We start from the raw sequence: 20894 nt of genomic DNA, 5'->3' as shown, positions 1-20894 counted from the left end.
AAATCATAATTTTTAAATTCCATGCCGCCAAGATAAACAAGAGGCTCTTTTCTACACCAAATAAATCAACGACGTAAACAATTTTTATCAAAAATTTACAAATCATCCAACCCTTTACTAATAATTTTGAATTACACCCACGAACAGTCTAGTGTATCGGATAGCGGTGGTTTAGTGAGACAGAAGAAGAATGCAAATTACTGAAGATAATACTAGTATGCCAAAGCAAGATTCCCGCTCCAACTCAACGAATTAACTAACCTCAAAATGAGTTCTCCTTTGGTGGGCCTGAATATCCATCGACCGTAAACTCAGCTTTTGACTTTCTCGTTTTATCAAAAAACTATTTTTCCTAAATACTATCAAAGGATGTCACGTCGAAGACATGCCCACCTCGAGTGTTGTCTGCAGCTATTGCACCTGCCAAGGCAAGCACTCAGGCGATGATGCAACCCAGCTTGGAACTATGTCAGAGATGATGGCACAGCTAATACGGTCCTTGATGGAACTTAACTGATGACGTAAAGCGCAACGTGGGTCGAGACGTCAACCGCCTCACCTTTCTTGGCCTGCGCTGAGTCTATCGGCAGTTGTGCAGTGATACAATTTACATCATCCATTAGGGAGGGTGGAGTAAGATACAGCTCTAAATTTCATTCTTTATAAATGGAATTTTAGTAAATCTTTAAAGTGACATCGTAGTTTAATCTTGAGGAAGCGACTTCCTTAACGGAAGAGTCGCAGTCCTTGGACTTCTGGAAGTCCTGGAGGAATGGTTTACCATAAGACAAATTACGATTTGTCAAATCATTTTACGCCCATAGTATAATTATTTAGGTACCGTATTAAGTGAGACAAATGGGAAATAACTTATAAATTTGTTTTTTGCAGAAGTTTATAACCATAAGGTTCTAATATGGATTACATACAACCACATCTCACAGAGAAAGAATTTTATTAAATTTATATTTCTAAAAATATTGAATTATATTAAAAAACAAATAAAGCATGCAACCATAACTAAAACAAAAACTGTACAATACAATTCCTATCAACCTTTATCTACCAGCAAAGCAAAATAAAAACAGAACAAAGACAAGACTTAAGGTCAGATTGATAATAACAATAAAATATATTTATTGGTGCAATTAAACATTCATACACATTTTCTCCACAAGTCATCTGATACATAAATTAGTGCGATTTAGTATTATCAAGAAACAATCTGCTCGAACTTTAGAAATAATTGGTCTTCACAAACCTGCCACCCCCACCTCTGCTACATGGTATCTATACTGTCGAACATTCCCTACCAATCAGGACATCGTGAAAAATTTTCTTAAATTATTTGAACATTTGGTTTTTAATGTGATTTGTAGGTCAATTTAAAATTTTTGGAAATACTCAGCGTTTCCTCGGAGGCAAATCCAGAGAGGCGCTTTAGAGCAAAATTGCTGAAAAGCGACGTTTTCAGAGATGACTAATAGGTGACTCCCGTTTGAGGTTAGGTCCAAGATGAAAACTTAATAATTTGAGTTCATAAGCGTATTCTGCTGGGAAATCTCAGAATATTTTGAGATGAATATTCAGTTAATTCAGAATTATTCAGTGACGTACTAAAAATACTTCAGAATCACAAATGTCCATACGCTAATGCAAAGTCAATTTCATCATAATTTTGAAGACTTGCATTCCAACTTCACACAGTTTCATCAATGATTAGTATTTCTTTCGACACCCATTATGATACACTAAGTTTTTATATACTTCAGAACAACTACAGTAACCTTTCAAGCTACGGTTGTGTCGTAGGGTCGCCACAAACACTGGGCTGCTCACAATGGACGTGGTAGACTGCAGAGCAATGTTTATCAATCGACAAGCCGTCATTAGTCACAGATTGTCCAAACATTGCAGTTGTATACTGATACATGAGCAAGTGCCAATGATTGACTCTCTTATGACGTGTCAACTGAACTTGCGTTGAAAGACATCGGTAAACAATGATGTCATCATAATTAACCGACTGAAGAGTATTGATGTCCTTGTTCTTCAATTTCAAAATATCATGGCTGCACCTGGTTTTGAATCCTTTGGAATTTCTTGCCAAGTAACATCTGTGATCAGAGCTGCAATAACTGGGATGTGTTCAACGATTACACCATACGCAGTTTGATACTCTTCGGTTTAATTGCAGTAATGGATTAATAGAAAAATCAGTGGCTTAAATATTTTACAGATTTCTTTAGTAATGTACCAGTCAAATTAGTTCACCACAGTTTGCTTTGCCTTTCTTCTTGTAATGAACCGCTAGTTTCCACCGATAGGTGTAAAATACTTATCTTTGCTTTCGTGAATTGCAAGTTAAGACAGTTTTTTGATTCTGTAGACTGTAAATATAATTTATTTATCAGTGTCTTAATTGACTCTGTGTGTGTGTGTGTGTGTGTGTGTGTGTGTGTGTAATTGATGAAGAATTCAGTTTTAAGGGTTACTCTGAATAAAGCTGTCCAAAGTTGAATCCTCGAATGTTCTACTCATCATGGTGACTGATCTAAATCTCACCACTCCAGTTTGGTTTCAGACATATGACGTCATCAGTTATCTCCATACATCTTTGATGTGTCATCCCATGGAAAGTTTTCAGTATTAAAAAGTACACAAAATTCTTATTAGAACGGTACTGAAGAATACCAATTATTTTTAACTGGTCCGCTTTGAACCATATTGGGTAACTCCACGAGCTTTAGAAAAGACATTTGTCCTGGTTCATGAAGATACCCTTCATATCTTTGAAGGAAGCCAGATACTGCCTAATGGAATATTAATTGACCGGCACAAAACTGATGATGCAGGCGGCATATGTTGTCGGTTTATTATTTTGCTGATCTACTGCACCTTTTACCCACCTATTACTCCTTTTGATGGGAAGAAACCCCATTATTATTCAGTTAGAGATTGACTTCCCTATCCTATGATCGCACAATATCCTACACCGAAAAAAGTTAGTCCTATGTTGGTTCTCCAATCTCTCAAAATTGTGCTTTGCACGCTGAAGACCTACATTGTGGAAGAGTCCTATGAATTTATAAAGGTTTCAGATAACAGATCAGCTACCGTGAATGCCCTATTTTCTTCTATTGCAGCCACCGTACGTTTAGCGTCTTTGTCAGAAATTTCTAATTATGGAAATCAAAATTTTGTGAAAATGTAGTTATATTAGTGATTACAAGATATGAATGTGTATCATTTAGCCACTTATTTCTGCAGTAATCCATATGAGGTGTTTATACAACATATGAGGCATTGTAACAACAATGGAGTTCGAATATTAATGGCTACATCTATTAATGTCTTCTGATGCTATCAAAACTGGCAATTCCTCACCAGATATTCCTCAGAGCCCATAACTTTCACCGTTCAGAACACAATTACGTTCGCTACTCCTTATAGGATTCACTTACACCTCACGGAATAAGTTTCTATGACTATGATTGGAAACAGAAGAAGTGTTTGAAAAGCCAATCTTCACAAAAAAATCTTGGAATCTCAGATTGCATTCCTATCAAGAATAACTATGCTGTGTTAAACCAGGGAATTCTATACCTCCAGCCTTTCATACCATTAAGCTCACCTACAGAAAAGGCTACAACAATAAGCAAAACCACATATAAATCAGTCTTAGGCCGGATAGTTGAAGCACCTTTTTCTACCCGATCTTGCAGAAATGCTTAATACCATGCGAAATGTAAAACATCATCAGCAAATTTCAACGAAATGGCTCCTTATTCTGAGTCGCAAGGCAAGCTCAAGAACGGCTCTCGAAACAATATCTAAATGACAAAAATCAATGTCAACAGATAGTCTTGTCTTATCACAACCCATACGATTACTTGATAAACTTCAGTCACCAGTCTCGTAACATGGTCTGGAGAGGACCATCAGCCTCGTTCTGTTGAAATATCACGACTAGCACGATACTCTACCTCAAACAAAGACATATGCTGTGTGCTACTTATCGTTGAATGACGTTCATCATGGATACAGTACACTGCATTTCTAACGTCATCAATTAGAAGCAGTAAAATCCCTGTTAATTATGCACACAGGTACACTGCAGGATGAAAGTCGGTATTGTTTTAATTGTCCAGCAACTTTCTTTCTGAGATTGATGCAACAAATGTTGACTTTTAGCTCTACTTCATTTTCTGCTTCGAGCATCATCTGAAATCTCACACTAAGCGGAAGCTGAAATGGAGCTAAAGACATTTGCATTAAATCGACCCTTCCCATCGTAGCTACTTTATTTGTAGAACACTCGGTTGCTCCACCTTGCTTTTGGATCGTGCCAGAAACATCTAAATGCACTCAGTTGTGCAACTGATGAGACAATGGAAACACCTCTTCATCTGAATCGCACTGCTGGTAGAGCGAACTCTTTTGTAGTCTATGAGTCTCTTATGTCGAAATGTTGCAAGACGTTCGCTTTGAATGTCTTTGTCGTAAATTGTTTTATCTCTTCTGACAGTGTCAGGTTTCAGAGGTAGGTGAAATGGAGGTAAATCAACATTTGCAATGATTCAAGCTACGTTTGTTTTGAGATTGTTTAGTGCTTTGAGCCTTCCACATGCCAGTTTGTAATAACCTTGACACTATATAGTAATTAGAGGGGCAAAATGCGGATATTTCATGTTGCTGCATTCAAAGGTTATCTCCGTTTCTTGCCATGGATATTTTTATCCTAGGTCTACTCAAGTCCAGACAGGGTGTAGTATTTAAATCAACAATATTATTTTCTATTTTAACAATCAAACCAAGATAAACCAACAAAGTTTACAACTCTAACTCCCACCCCCCGAACATTGCCTTCCGGTCTCATTGTTTCAGATGACACGCCGAGATTCTGACAACATTTTTTCTTAGTGATCCATTATCGCTTGTGAGGGTGTGACGTGTGTTTATGCACTTGGCTTATGTACAGTCACTATTTTCTCCTGCCTGGTCTTCAAGATGTTGTTGGATGTGATACATTCTTTCGTGACAGTCCCTTGCCGCATGTTGTAGGTTTGAAGTAATTTTATCTGCATTACATTTCCTTAAACCTGACGAAGAGGATAGGTTACAATCCTCGAAACGTAGACCCTAAATGTAGAAAATAAGGAGATAAGCATTGAATACGGTAACTCAATAACACTGCAGGAATTGCAAGTCTTGCTCGATTCTTCTTCATTGTGGAATTGTATAGGAATGTATTACTAATGAGCTGGCTAACGTAACTTGGCTTGGCAGGGTTGGCTGAGCTCGATGAGCCATTGGAAGTGCATGGAAACAACAAAACTTGCAACTAAATATTAAACTTGTAGTATATTCTTTTTCCAAAAACAGCATATAGATTTACACAACTAGTCTAACTTGAATTCTTGTACAATATTTTAAAATCGAGAAGCACCCAGCCCTCCAACAACAGACACGACTAAGAGACTGTAATTGATGTTCTCCATGTTAACCTGGTAATGTGAAAGCGTAGATGTTGGATGAGTTGTTCAAGATCTGCAATGACTTCTCGCAACATCCTGAGGTCTGGAATGTCTCCAGTGAAGATCCTCCATCAATCAATCTCGGGCAAGAGACACGTCCAAGAGACCGTAATTGATGTTCCCTGTGTTTAACTGGTAATGTGAGAGCGTAGATGTTGGATGACTTGTCCGAGATCTGCAATAACTCTCGCAACATCCTGAAGTCTGCAATGTCTCCAGTGAAGCTCCTCCATCAATCAATCTCGAGCAAGAGACACAACCAAGAGACCGTAATTGATGTTCCCTTGTGTTTAACCTGGTAATGTGAGAGCGTAGATGTTGGATGACTTGTCCGAGATCTGCAATAACTCTCGCAACATCCTAAGGTCTGCAATATCTCCAGTGAAGCTCCTCCATCCATCAATCACCACCAAGAGCCACCATCAAGAGATCGTAATTGATGTTCCCTGTGTTTGTACTCCTGATGTGAGAGTAAAGTTTACTGGTTTCAATGCTAAAAATATTGGACCACCTAAATGGCACGATGCTGATTTTCTTCTCGTAATTACATTGCTTCTGGTTGAATCAAATAGCAAAACATCGCGGTAACCGATCACCTCAAATCCTCCGCAATGATTTAGTCAGGGTGGGCCAATCCCAAATCTGGTGGCATAATAACAGATTGAAAACTAGGAATAGCGATCACTTTTGACACATTTGACTGAAAACACGTGGCACACAGAGGCAGGTGATATCTTGACACTATTGTATACACGACTGTTTGCCAATGCCTTGTAGACAAACTCTGAAGCTGAGAGTTTAGTTATACTCTACACACCAGTTGAATTCAGAAGACGCGTCACAGACCGATGTAAAACTGCCTTCAAATGTAATGACCCTAAAATGGTACATTAGTGCGTCATGACTTTCTTAAAACTGAGTCTTCTGCCTGCCCTTCTATATGATCACTCGTGGTAGAAAGGACCTTGAAATTTGGTCATAAAATTTGGTACCTACAAAGTTTTCTATAGGTCCAAGGAAGATCTTTATTGATTTTGGGGTCATAAGGTCAAAGGGCCTTGGGAAGACAGCTTGTAGATATTCTCTGCCATATTGGCTACCATATATGGACATAGTTGGGATGTATGAATGGGGTCAAAAGGTCGAAGGACACCGTGTAGCCACGTCAATTGCTTTCTTTCGGTCTTTACAAAGACTTTTTTGTTGAGCCCATAAGTATTCCGTTATATCAGTTTATTAACAAAGTTCTTTGTTTGAAGTTCATTTTTGACGATGGAAGGATTGTGGAGGAAACAAGATTTTTCCGGACATTTGCCATCGTTCATAGCGTTCATGGGACTGATTTTTTGTTTCAGTGAACGATGGTAAATGTCCGGAAAAAATCCTGTTTCCCCAACACATTTCTATACAGAAATATCGGAAAACCACATGTAGTACAGTCGTAGGTAAAGCAAAGTGTGCAACTACAAATTACACGCTTTAAGTCATCAAGTTCAACCTCCCACCATAACGTAACTGTTACGTAATCCGCTATTACGCCACGGAGAGGTTACCCCAATAGGATATCCGTATCAATTGTATTATAAACTTACTATATTTGGAAAAGAGAAATAACTTATTAAAAGGAGTTAACGCGTTAGTTGTAAAACTGTGGGGTTTCCACATTCTTATCGCTGAGGTTATGTTTGAAAACAAGCTGGTAAAAAACCCAAGCACGTAACAGAATTTAAACACTTTATTGTTCTTTCAGTTGGTACACTTCTTCAGGCAAGGTTAAGACAAATTTGTTTAAACTTTGGATTTTCTGCTAGAGGCAGACTTCCATACCAAGGGCAAATGTCCATCACAACTGTCTGCTTTATTGAATATTCTTAAAAAATCCAAGTGTTTATTTTGATACAGTATAAAATATTTGATGGTAAAAACGAAAATACACCAAGCTATGACTTTTAAAATATACAAATGTCGGCGTTTCCAGTTTAAAATCTTGAACTACCAAATTTCCTAAAACTACTCTATGCAGTGGTGTACTCGACCAACATATTTTACGAATGAGTCTGGAGGCCTTTTCCCTTTCCAGGAGGGAAAACAGAATTTCCCGGACTGGCTTTGAAAATTAGAGTTGATGTACTCAATTTTATTCTCTCTCCTTGAGGAGAGAATAACATCTTGAGGTTGTTTGAACAACCTCAAGTTCAAAAATCCAAATGGATAAAAAGTTACGTTTCCTATTGGTGTATTACGGATGAGTATGGAGTTCCTTTCCCTTTCCGATAGGGAAAACAGAATCCCCCAGACTGGCTTTGCAAATTAGAGTTGATGTACTTAATTGTTCTCTCTCCTTAAACAACCTCAAGTTCAAAAATCCAAGTGGATAAAAAGTTACGTTTCCTATTGGTGTATTACGGATGAGTATGGAGTTCCTTCCCTTTCCGATAGGGAAAACAGAATTCCCCAGACTGGCTTTACAAATTAGACTTGATGTACTCAATTATTCTCTCTCCTTAAAGAACGTCAAGTTCAAAAACTCAAGTGGATCAAATGTCACGTTGAACTTCACGTCTTTGAAAGTTACAAGTTTCACTCGGAGGACTCCTGTCCTCTGAATCGATTTAAAGTTACACGTTTTACTCGGAGATCTTCTGTCCTCTAGAATCGATTGAAAGTTACACGTTTTACTCGGAGGTCTCCTGTCCCGTAGAATCGATTAAAAGTTACACGTTTTACTCGGAGATCTTCTGTTCTCTAGAATCGATTGAAAGTTACATTTACTCGGAGGACTCCTATCCTCTAGAATCGATTGAAAGTTACACGTTTTACTCGGAGGTCTCCTGTCCCGTAGAATCGATTAAAAGTTACACGTTTTACTCGGAGATCTTCTGTTCTCTAGAATCGATTGAAAGTTACATTTACTCGGAGGACTCCTATCCTCTAGAATCGATTGAAAGTTACACGTTTTACTCGGAGGTCTCCTGTCCCGTAGAATCGATTAAAAGTTACACGTTTTACTCGGAGATCTTCTGGCCTCTAGAATCGATTGAAAGTTACACGTTTTACTCGGAGGTCTCCTGTCCCGTAGAATCGATTAAAAGTTACACGTTTTACTCGGAGATCTTCTGTTCTCTAGAATCGATTGAAAGTTACATTTACTCGGAGGACTCCTATCCTCTAGAATCGATTGAAAGTTACACGTTTTACTCGGAGATCTTCTGGCCTCTAGAATCGATTGGCAAGCGTACTATCTGGCGGCCAAGTGTACAGACACTATTGAGCAATCCCCCGTCGACTCTCCAGGCCCAGCAGGCTAGCCTCGGCTAAGTGGTTTACCAGCGAGACCGTCACAGACTCCCCGAGCCCGGTATCGATCCTGGGGGCGGCAGGCCGTTGACACCACCTATGCTCGCTGAGAACATTGCACCCTCCCCCGTACATCTACAGAGAACACAGTTTGTAAATGAATGTCGACAGGGGGTCTATGGAAGTTGGACTTTAAAAGCATCACGTTTTAATGATTTACCTGATACATGAAGTCATAGCAGAATGTGTATCTTATCTAATAAATTTTAATACGAAAACCTTTAAGTTATGAAAATCAACTCTTGAGAAACCATCCTTCCTCAATGCCAATTAAAAAAGATTGTGGGACACCGCGATTCAGCCTCATTGAATTCAAATAAGAGCTGTACTCTGGTCATCTTAGTGCCATGGGATCAGTTTACGTGGAGGAATTGTGAGTGATGTCCACTTTACACTTATTATTAAAAAGAATTTTTCGAAATTTTTATTCATAACAGAAATATTATACCTTTTCACCTCGTTTAAATTTACGAAAAACTCGATTCAAAGTAAGCAACGATCAAAATATGTGCTTTCTGTTAAAACTGTTTTTTTTGGGGGGCTGAAATCAACATTGTCTCATTAGACCAATCTCTACTTCCCTATCTCCAAATTTCCTCCTTTATTTTTTGTAGCAACCGTTTTGAACGCTTCTCTTCTTAAAAACCATTTGGCTTTCATTGGGGGTTGTAATAGATTGTTGAAATTTCTTGTAATAACTGGCAGTAAAAGGGAGACAAGTAAGAGGCATTTGGGAGCGTACATGTTTAACGTTTAAACTAAAACTTTGCATAATTCTGAACCGACCAGACAAGAAGAGATTCTTTCATTGTTGGACATTGTTCAGTAGAACGATCAAGATACGGCTATTGAACTCCCGATACGTTTTCCTCATACTCCGACAGACATTGGAATTGGGCTTAGAACTAAAACATGGAAAATAGGGCATGAAGAGCGAGTGGATATTGGGAAACATTCTCAATTGTTCACCAATTACCAACAGCAACGAGTGACATTCTGTTATTTTACGACGGATATGAATAAATCATGAGTGAAAAATAGACGAGGTGAAATTGCTCGGTATTAGCAATTCATATTAATTAATAGTCTGATGACCAATACTTGAAGTACGATGCAAATTGGTTCCGGAAGTGTAATAGATTTTAATACAAGGAAGGATGCTAATGTTTTGCTTGTCTTCACTAATCACTTGAGTTCCCTAATTGATCAAGTCAATAATTTCTGTATGTCAATTCATTTTAACTTAAACATTGCCATGTACAAATTCAATTACAACGTTTCTGTCTTTGTTCTTGAACGTTGTAAACCATTAATCGAGAAGATGGATGCTGTGTAAAATTTGTATTTCCAACTGGAAGGATTTAAATTACCAAAATAGTCCTAGTGTTCTTTATTTGAAGTTTATTTTTGAAGGGTTGTGAAGGAAACAGGATTTTTCCGGACATTTACCATCGTCAAGTGAAACAAAACGATCCACCTTTTTATTTCCTCCACCTTGTTTTTGACGTGACGATTGCTATTTGCTATTGGCCTCTGGTCGATCGTAGGTGGTTGGTAGACGAATGCAGACGTATTGTGACCTGTATTCTGTAGTTCAGTTTCAGTGTTGTGTATTTTTTTATTAATTGCATGTTTTAGAGTTAGTGAAGTTGGCTCACAACATGGTGGTTGTGATCCTGACTTAGGCGTGTCACAACGCTTTGGTATGATTTGTTTATTTTAACCTAGTTTGTAATTATGTGTTTGGTTAGTTATTTACCTGAAGAAGAGATCAGAGTGCAGATCTCGAAACGTAGTGTTACTGATTTTTTTGTTTCACTGAACGATGGCAAATGTCCGCAAAAATTCCTGTTTCCTTCATAGTCCTAGTGCTTGAAAAAACTTAAGATTTGCAAATGTGTTGAGTAGTATCGACAGACATTGAGAGCGAGGCGCGGACGTGAATCGCCTGACCGTCGCGCCACAGAGATAAGTCTGCGCTAGAAGCGACATCTCGACTGAGTCCAGAGTCCAGAGCCAGAGGTCAGAGGGCCCAAGTCAAGGCTAACTGAATAAGTGACACAGCAACCTCTCTGGTGCCGACCATTATATGACTTCTAAATGACTTCTTCGCCGCGTACTCTATCTTTTATCAACACCCCTGCAGACAACCGAGCTATTTCCGAGATTCGACCTTCGCAGAAATTTTACTTATCTTATCGATCTATTATGTTATCTATCTTTCGTCAGCACCCCTGCAGACAACCGAGCTATTTCCGAGATTCGACCTTCTCAGAAATGTTAATTGATAAGAGGAAACACACTGTTATACAATGTTGTCGAATGTTTCACTACAGAAATATATTGTAAATTGCGTCGTGCCCTAATTTGCTCCTCGTGTATCGTACTCTTCTGCCATTCGGTCTGCGAAGGTCATTGCAAATGAAGAAAAAAGGATTTTCCGGACATTTGCCATCGTTCAGTGATACAAAAAATCAGTAACACTACGTTTCGAGATCTGCAATCTGACCTCTTCTTCAGGTAAATAAATAACCAAATGCATAATTACAAACTAGCACATAATTACAAATTAGTTTAAAATAAACAAATCAACAACCACCATGTTGTTTGTTAACTTTAAAGAGAAGAAGTTGATGTGATTCAACTATGGAGAGAAGATGTTGACACACAACATGGTGGTTGTGATTCCTGACTTACGCTGTGACAACGCTCTTTTTATGATTTGTTTATTTTAACCTAGTTTGTAATTATGTGTGTTAGGTTAGTTATTTACTTGAAGAAGAGATCAGATTGCAGATCTCGAAAAGCAGTGTTACTGATTTTTTTGTATCACTGAACGATGGCAAATGTCCGGAAAATCCTTTTTCCTTCACAATCCTTCCATTGTTAAAAACAAACTTCAAACAAAGAAGTCATTGAAAATATTTATACAATTGGTTTACTTGGAGTTATGAAACTGGAAACAAAAAATGGATTTGTACTTTCTAAACTTCATTTCAGCGAGTCAAACAGATAACACAGACAGAGAATATTTCATTTAGAAGAAAAATGCCATAAAGAATAAAAACTTGTGTATGACATAGCTATGGCGGAAAGGGTGGATTCAAAGAGAATATTGAGTTAAGCTCCATTTCACATCCCGCTCATTGCAGCTTTTGAAATCTGACACTGACACCAGTGTGCCCCTTTGTAGTCTAGAAGTCTGTGATGTCGAAACTATGCAAGCAGGTTCTTTAGAGCGTCTTCGTCCCGACTTTTTATGAATCCTTCAGACAAACGTGGACTCCAGAGTCTGCAACAGTGTCAGATTCCAGACGTTGCACTAAGGCGAAAGTAAAATTGAGCTTAACTAAACATTGGCAAAAATTTACGTATTCCACCAATGTATAAATGGTGCATTTAGGAGTTTGATAAGAGTTATCGGTTCTTTTGTCCCACTTCTCTGTGACTGAAAGGTTTATGATGGGGAAAGGCCAGATATTGACCGGGTCTATGCTTGCACATTGGACCTTGAAGTCCACATTCCGGCACCGTCGGTGTGAGCATTCACACTACAATATCTTTCACTAATTATGCCGTAATTGGTGAAAACACGTAATTTTGTGCCTCCTTCATTCCACCAGGCTTTCGTGTGGCAAATTCTAGTCTGGAGGTCGGAGGAGTTGCAGTATAGTACATAAAAACGATATAACTGGTACTGATATCGAATTATTCCCATATCAATGAGAATATATATTTAAAAAGGTAGAAATACACCACAAACAGACTTCGCTAAGGTAGGGTGTACAATTTCAAGTCTGTAGCTAATTTCAACCTTGATTTGTCCTACAGACAGCCAGATAAGGTAATCTCCAGAAAATAAGTTTTTCATTCCCCCCCCCCAACCGTCAAACTCAAGAGAACTTGTGTGAGTTTACTGGCCAATTTGGCTAAATACCGCATCCCATGCTTGGATATGCACCAACACAGACCTTATTATCTGTGTAAAGTTTCATGCAAAATTTAAAATCTAAAAATTGAAAGTTCCTGAAATATTTCGCCACATAATACATTCAATTTTCATCAAGTTTGGTTTTATGGCAGAGTCAAAATAATAAAAAATACAAACAACGTGATGATGTAGAGTAATTAGACCTACATATTGAAACTTCATATGATTATTGTACATACACTGTTTACAAATGTATTTATTCCACAGTTTTCTCGTTGCCACCGCTGTTACCAATGCAAAAATGTTCGCTAACGCTCAGCACAAACATAAAGTAACATGCACCGCCATCGAATTCAGTGTTGCCAACATAATCATTAAGCGTCTTGCAAAATTGCAAGTCTGTAAGTCAGTTCGTAAACAGAAATACAGTAAAGAAATTTTTCCAGCCCCTCGAGTCATAGGCTTCGCTAACGCTCAGCCAAAAAGTACCTTTAGGATTTTACCATACCGGTCCAAACAAACGGAAATCTAATTTAAAACGTCATTCTCAAGATGATCTAGGGGAAAGGCATTGATGCTTTACATTCCAGACGAAGCCTACGTGATCAGATAACCCAGCGGTCTCAGAGGGGACGCACGAATAGGAGAGTCCTGTGGAGGTTTTTATCTCACATCCGTAACCGTCTACACACATGGCAGGCACCTCCACATCTGTACTGGGCGAAGCCCCAGTGACACTAACACTGGGTCTTCATTCTGTACAACTCTCCTCCACAACCTCTGGTATGTACGAGAACATCGAGACATTGCAATTCCTCTGGTATTTCATGTCTTCAGGGATCGTCAAGACTGTAGGTAGGGCCGCAGAGATTTGCCGTTTTACACCCGTGTCGGTCAGTTAGCGATAAACTGCGTGTAACATAAATTCTACACTGAATCAAAACTGCTAGTTGAGTTGAAACGACATAGTACCATGTCTGAGAAAGATTACGTCATTGAAAGTAGCACAGACCTGATAGTGGTTAAACAGAACGATAAGGAGATCGCTGCTTTGCTCTATGGCAGCATAGAGGAATAGAAACATTTATTCTTCAACGTCGGAGACACTGAGCTAATCAACCAATGGATCAAGAAGTGAAATAGTCTATGAAAAGACGACAATCCTGGATCGCTTGGTGAGTAATTGCTTCTTTTTAAAGCTAAGACTAATGCCTGTGCAAAGATCTTATCGAACAGAATAAGGGGAAGTGTCGATAAAGTACAACAAGATCAATTGTACGATAACAAAGTGCTATGGCCACAGACAGGCTATCTCAAACTAAAGTCCAAAGTCTTAGCCTCTCTGAAATCGGCGCTCCCACTGCCAGTCAAATTGATACCCCTCAGATATATTTAGGGAATATTACAAATATAACCATTTAGAGAAATCAGCATATCTTATTGATTTTTGCACGATTAATTTGCACTGTATGAAGCTTTGATAGTCCGCCCGCTTGAACAACTTGGATGATGGAAAAGACATTTTTTATACTGTCTTCCACATTAAATTTATTTATGGAAGTATAAAAAATGTCTTTTCCATTAAAACCTACTCACTTCCACCAAGAATACAAAGCAGAAAACCACTTGGATGAGTCCGGCAAATTAAAAAGTTAGGTAATTGTTGGTATCAAAGATTTCCCTATCTGTCCTTTTCTGTTTATACTATCTATTCTACTTTTCCATTGTTGTAGATCGATATAAGGCATTTCTCGACGTCATTCTGACAAAATGTGAGCATTTCAAGTCACTTCGTTTGCGAGATATTTTGCACTGCAGAAAGGCAAACAGCCGGAAGAAGCAGGTTTTGACAGCCCCATGAGTTATATATTCGCTAACGCTCAGCCAATGAGCACTAAATCTGAGTTCCTTTGAATTATATCTTTGGGTCTTTAGGCTCCGACCTAAAAAGCCACATTTCGAAGTTTTAGAAAAGTTAATTTACGAAAAATACGAAAATTCCAATATCCTATGTCGAATAATTTTCTTAACGTTTAAAACGGCCTTGAAGAAGGAAAAGAAACACTCCATTATTCTTTTCTACTCGATCCCGATGCTCGTGGTGATGAGTTTTCCTCGTCAGGCAGTGACCAAGGTTCCAGGACGAGTGGACTGGAGATGGAGAGGAGCGGTGTAGGTGGAAGACGAGTAGACGCAGGAAAGTGGAGGCGTGGGCAGCAGCAAGCTTCTGCTAAGCGCCAGCACGTCATCCTTTACATGCACAACCTGTCTTCTTCGTCATCTCGGGCTTTATTTGGTGCGGAACACGAAGCAGGGACGTCCAAGAATACCCCGACTTGCTTATTACTGTATCGTCATTGTCACTTTTGCTGATTCATACATTTTACTTTCGATGAACGAAAAGACATCTTATTATGGAATGCACAACAATTGTTTGGTTAACAACGGTAACAGTGTACAAATGAATTGAAAAATAAACAGTTTAGAAGCCATTTTGCCTTGGAACGATTTTCTGCGAGCCAATTCCCGGAAGAGCTATGGCTACAAATACTGTTACATACCTTAAAATGGTGCGATTAATCTTTTTTTGGGACAAGTTGTTTTTTAATTTTACATTTGCTATAATAACCCACGAGGAACTTTTGGCGTTTCGGGGAAACGTATAACCAGTACTTACAGAAATATACTTATTTTAGAAAAACATGTAATTCCCTATAGTTCATGGGCGAATATAAGGGGGGGGGGAGTTTTGAAAGAGGGACATTAATATTGCACCTAGTAGTTTGTTTGATGTTAAAACACATTTATGAGATCGTGAAGCTCAGCAATTTCCTGATGGAACATTCCCGGGCCCTTATACTGAAAAAATCAGTGTGCCAGTCCTTCAAAATAATTTTCTATATACACCAACGCTTTAACTATATTTGATATAAGGGTAAATTCCGTAAAAAGATATATTAGTACCTTCAACCGTTTTTCTGGGTGGGCCTGATTTAAAAATTGGTCAAATTATCGTTTTATAAATTCTTACAACTCCTTGTGTAATGATCAATTTGTCTTTTTTCTTATCTGATAGTAAGGTACCTTATAGCGAGTAAGGAGGGGGGGGGGGGTTACATAAAACCGATTGGATGAACTAAAATGTGTTGTATGTTTGTCACATGCCTGTACAAGTGTATAGGTTCCCCTAGAGAAATATGGCAGGATTTCGGGTTCTAATTTAATAATTTAAGTTAGTTTATTCGAGTTCATTAAGCTGCAATAAATCAGTTTTCGACTCCAAGGATGAGGATAGAAGCGCGAGAAGATGAGAATTGCAAAGGGGTGCGAAATACGGGTCATTAACCTCTCTGAGCCTTCACTGACTTCGCCGCTATACTTTACATAGGCCTACTATAAAATATGCAATCACCAAACGCTTTTATATGTACGACATTTTGGAAATCTTTGAAAAGGTATCAAAATATCAATTCCTATTTAATCCCCCTTCCCTCCCATATATACTAATGATGTCCCTACAACCCTTTAGATATGGATGTGTGCGTGCATGTGAGTTTGACACATTTATTGTCATTTTAAACTTTTTTCACGCATTTTCTACTGGCTCAATTGCAACAGAAAACCAAGACACTAAAATTAAACAGCCGATACTTTATTTTACACAGAACGTTCTGTAACTAACCAACATAACGAAATACCAAAGAACTCGCCAGGGGGTATGAAAGGAACGAAAATTTTATCGCATGGACGGACAGACAGACGGTCGGACTTTGACCTTTAGACCCCAAAATCAATAGGAATGTTTATTGGCCGAAGAGTAATGTTTATAGGCCGAACAGTAATCTATGTTCCGAGTTTAAAATCTCCAAACCTTTCTTCAAGAGTTATCGCACAAACGGGTAGTCGGACTGATAGATAAGACAAGCGAACTGTCATTTGATATTTTTGGTTCGATTAGTCCACCGATCGTTGACTCAACGACCCCAAAGAAAAGTCGACTCGAAAAACTTTAGGGATCTTCCTTTGACCATGAGAAACCTATGTACTAAGGTTCAATCCTTTAAAATAGAAACCAATTATTAATTTGTTATTATGTTATAAACATCTTATAATTTCCAGTTCTAAAAAGGAAATCTAGTTAACACACCAAGGATTCAACAAAGTTCTTGCACCTTGTGGTGGATTATGAACCAAAAACGTTCTTGCACCCTATAACGCAATATTGACCGAATCTCCATACTGTCCCTCGTGGGCAACGAAAACCTGACGGCAGACTGGGCGAAGGGCCGGCCAGCCCTTGGTCGATGACAGCAGCTGGAGTGGACGGGGAGGGAAGGGAAGGAAGCCCTTCAAACTGCCATTGTAAGGGGCGCCCTTAAGAAGACGACAATAGCAATGTTGCCATTGGCAGTTACCCGCTGCTGCAATGTTTGCCAGAACTACTCATTCATTGATTGAATTAAATATACATTCTATTTTACACGAGCGTATTTTATATGGATTATTACATTACACATAATCCATTAAGATTTCGCGTATAAAGACTGAAATCCAGTAATAATTTATTGAAACGTCCACAGAAAAAATAAATGCATTGTAATTTGTCATTGGACCTGACTAATAATATGCGTTTATCCGCAGTACCGCAGTGCATCTGTTATTGCATATCTTTCAAATTCAGGCGCTAGAGATAAACATTATTATCTGCTATCACTACTATGGCATGGATTGACGGATTTCTAGCTTTGTAAATCTAATTTACTTACACTGGAATTACACAATTATTGTTTACCATATTATTATATACTGTTCTAATAAGGGTTTGTATGGGAAAATATATTGAAATATTAGTAACCTATTCTTTCCTTACAGTAATGGATTTAGAAAAGTTGTGGCACACTACAATGTATTTCTAAATAAAAATTTGATGGTAACGTTATTTTGTACGATTTATGCTTAGTAGGAAAGTTCTAAAGCAAAACATTGTTTACATCAAGTCAATAGATTAAATATAATATTCAAATCCTCTGGTAAATTATGCGTTTTAGGCACTTTTTCCGCCCCCTCCTCCTAAACGAATTTAATTTTAATTTATAAAGAGAGAGAGAGAACAAAAAGAATAAAACACCAGCTTTATTCGAATAAAACGATTAATCACAACAAAGTATGCAAATTTCCAAGAAGAGATACCACGTCTGTAACATTTACTAAAAGGAGACCGATCACGAGTTTCTATGGTGGCTGGGGGGTGGGGGGGGGGGGCAGCAGCTGGTATGTCCGCTAGTCCGTGGCCAGAGGTGCAGCTGGCGGAGACGGACGGAGGTGGAGGACGACGACAGCAGGAGGCCCGGTCGATACCGAGTAAGGACGCGAAGGAGCCGAAGGAGGAAAGAGGACAAGGCTGCTAGTTCTGCGCAGCGCCTCTGGTAGCTTACGCTACCCTACCTGGAATCAATACCTGCCCCAGAGGGACAAAGGACCAGTCCTGTCCTGGCCGTTGTGCTTCCTCGACAGGACTGACCCCAGAAAATTCGTCACCCAAAGAACTCAGACTGGTTTAAATGCTAATCGCCTTTCATTGGCCACACATTTTAAGGACCGAAGCCAACGCATTCGGATTTACAATAAACTTGGTTTACCAATTTAGTAAATTAAATTGCTGCAATTGAATTAGAAATAAATTTTATTATTGGAATTTAACACACGAAAACATATTAATTAAATGTAATAAAAATGAAACAAACGTCTTCATTGGGCGCTAAAAATTAATTATAATCGTTAATTTTAAATTACTCGCTTACTCACTGTCACATTGGTTACTATTTTTAAATTTAGAATTACCATTTCACATTACATCTCGTTTAAAACAGTTTACTACTACTATGTCATTTTCAATGTACTACAAAATCAAATACGTATTGGAATGAAGATTAAGTGAATAATAAATAATAATTCATATTACTGAATAATGTAAACGAAAATGTTGTATTGATTTAGAAAATTTATATTATTTAACCTCAACAAAAAAATAATAATGTGTGACATCGACTTCCAGATTATGGATTAAGATAAAATTTACATTATTTAGAAAAAATGTGATATTATATATTGTACAACTAGCTTTCAGAACACAAACAATTTAGTAAATTTAATAATCACTGTTGCAATTCCACATATTAACTGGTTAGCCACCACAAAATTAATCGAAAACAAAATGATAACAACCGGGAGATAAATGTTTCGGAGTGATAAAGATCCTGATCGGAAAGGCGATACGAGTCAATTGGGCGAGAAACCGGCCAGATAAGCGACTTAATTACGCACGATAAGTCAAGAGTAGCGCAATCTATGAAGTGGTCGACGTACTAAGATGTCTCAAGTCAAACTGAATTTCTGCGAGTGAGTGGCACTAATAATGAATTCCCCCTACATCCCCTCCATTCGTTTTGTTTACTCCCCCCTCCCCCGATCCACACAGCATCATCTGTTCTGTAACCGTCTCAACCGAAACTCATACAACACAACTGTTAAGTCGAACAGTGACACCAGTTCACGGACATAACCTCAAAACGGCTTCGTCGCGGGGGGTGGGTGGGCGTCTCCGGCAAACCCCACCGGGGGCTAAGACAGAACAGGAAGAATCACAGAGTTTAGAGGTTAATTAGTTATTATAAAAGAATAACAGGTGAGAAGGTCGTTCAGTGTACGGGGGAGAGATTGAGGTTATGTTCAGGAAGGATGGGTGTGGTGTGGTGTGGCGAGGGGCGCTCTAATGTACAGTACTAACCTGTGCTGCGCTGCGTGCCGGCCCAAGCGCTACAGACGTCTGCTCCGCTCTCGTTGGTCGCTAGCGCTCTCCACCACTGCCACTGCCACTGCGACGCCACGGACCCCCACCCAGAACCCTCGTCGTTATTGACATCATCCCCCAAAGAAAAGTTCGCTATGGCGAGCCAGACGAGAAGAACCCTAGCCCGTAATCGATTGCTGTCGCGGTTCCACCACTCGCTCCCGAAGGATCGCGAGGTGGCTAGCGAAGAGTTAATTAGTAAACACCGAATCTCGCCGCGGAAGACGGACTTTTTGTTTGTTTACTTCGTAATGCTCGCTGCCGAAGGAATTAACCAGATCCCTAGCATGCTTCGAAATTCTCTTTTTGCTTCTATTATTTTTCTCATTCGATTCAAAACTATACCCCCAAAATGATATGTCTCTATCACTACTTCACTGTCTTCCAGGATTAAGCACACCAAAAAGAAAAATAATACAAAACAACTGGTGGATAAAAGAATTCACATTGCTTTTCAAAAGGTTGCAAATATAGTAATTTCGTACTGAAATTATATTTTTATCAGCAGGATTTATCTAATAGTTTAGAATCAATATTGCCAAAGCTTCAGCAGATAACTTTCCATGCAAAGCTTGGCAGTACCAAACAGAAAACAGAGAGAATTGATGATACTAGTAATGATCTAATGCCAGGAAATAAGGATATACAAGTAATTATAAAGAGCAAAGACCGCAGGGTTAGGAAACCTACAGCATTTGTTTTGAGAATGGACATTACTATTCGATGTTTAAGATATAGTATTGATATTATTATGTATAAGTGTATAATATTAACTCATTACTAAAGAACTACCTAAATGTAGAACTAGTCCAGTTGGTACGTCGGTGAGGGTAGCCGAAGATCCAATTAAAAAAATATAATTCAATGAAGAATCCAGCCAGACAGTGAATGTTCGTAATAGTAACGATTATGCTGAAAGCTTAACATTTATGCAATTCCCACGCGCTGTTTTTGTCTGGATTTATTGAGCAAACCTTGTAGGAGTAAAGGCAATTGATTTGGATAATGTTTTGGATTTACTCCTAGTCTTATCTTTAATTCGGACTAGAAAAAACAACATTTATTGCTGCGACGATCCACTTGTGAGCAGGGGTGTCCCCTGACAATGCCATAAAGCAATGGTTGAATCTCCCAGCCCGATAATGTATTTGTAAAAGCCACCGAAAAAATTATTGACACCAAAACAAAATGTTGTGTCTGGGTGAAATCCATGGAAACA

The 20894-nt window shown here is 38.6% G+C and overlaps 1 protein-coding gene across 5 annotated transcripts in view; it reads right to left on the bottom strand.

Moving 5' to 3' along the window:
- The window catches only part of LOC124364131, a 199112-nt gene that overhangs the window by 31818 nt on the left and 146400 nt on the right, over window positions 1–20894 (bottom strand). Inside the window, exon 1 of one of the 5 annotated variants that reach the window (XM_046819350.1) lies at window positions 19613–19701. The exons of 3 other annotated variants lie outside the window; for them this stretch is intronic. The gene's annotated coding sequence lies outside the window, so the exon portion shown is untranslated. Of the gene's footprint in view, window positions 1–19612; window positions 19702–20894 lie in introns of those variants that run through there. One more of the 5 variants, XM_046819355.1, reaches the window with a different exon arrangement.

Source organism: Homalodisca vitripennis, chromosome 6 (genome assembly GCF_021130785.1).
Source record: "Homalodisca vitripennis isolate AUS2020 chromosome 6, UT_GWSS_2.1, whole genome shotgun sequence".
In the NCBI taxonomy this organism is placed as follows: domain Eukaryota; kingdom Metazoa; phylum Arthropoda; class Insecta; order Hemiptera; family Cicadellidae; genus Homalodisca; species Homalodisca vitripennis.
Note: the sequence above shows the minus strand (reverse complement) of the source record. Positions and strands in the feature narration are given on the sequence as shown.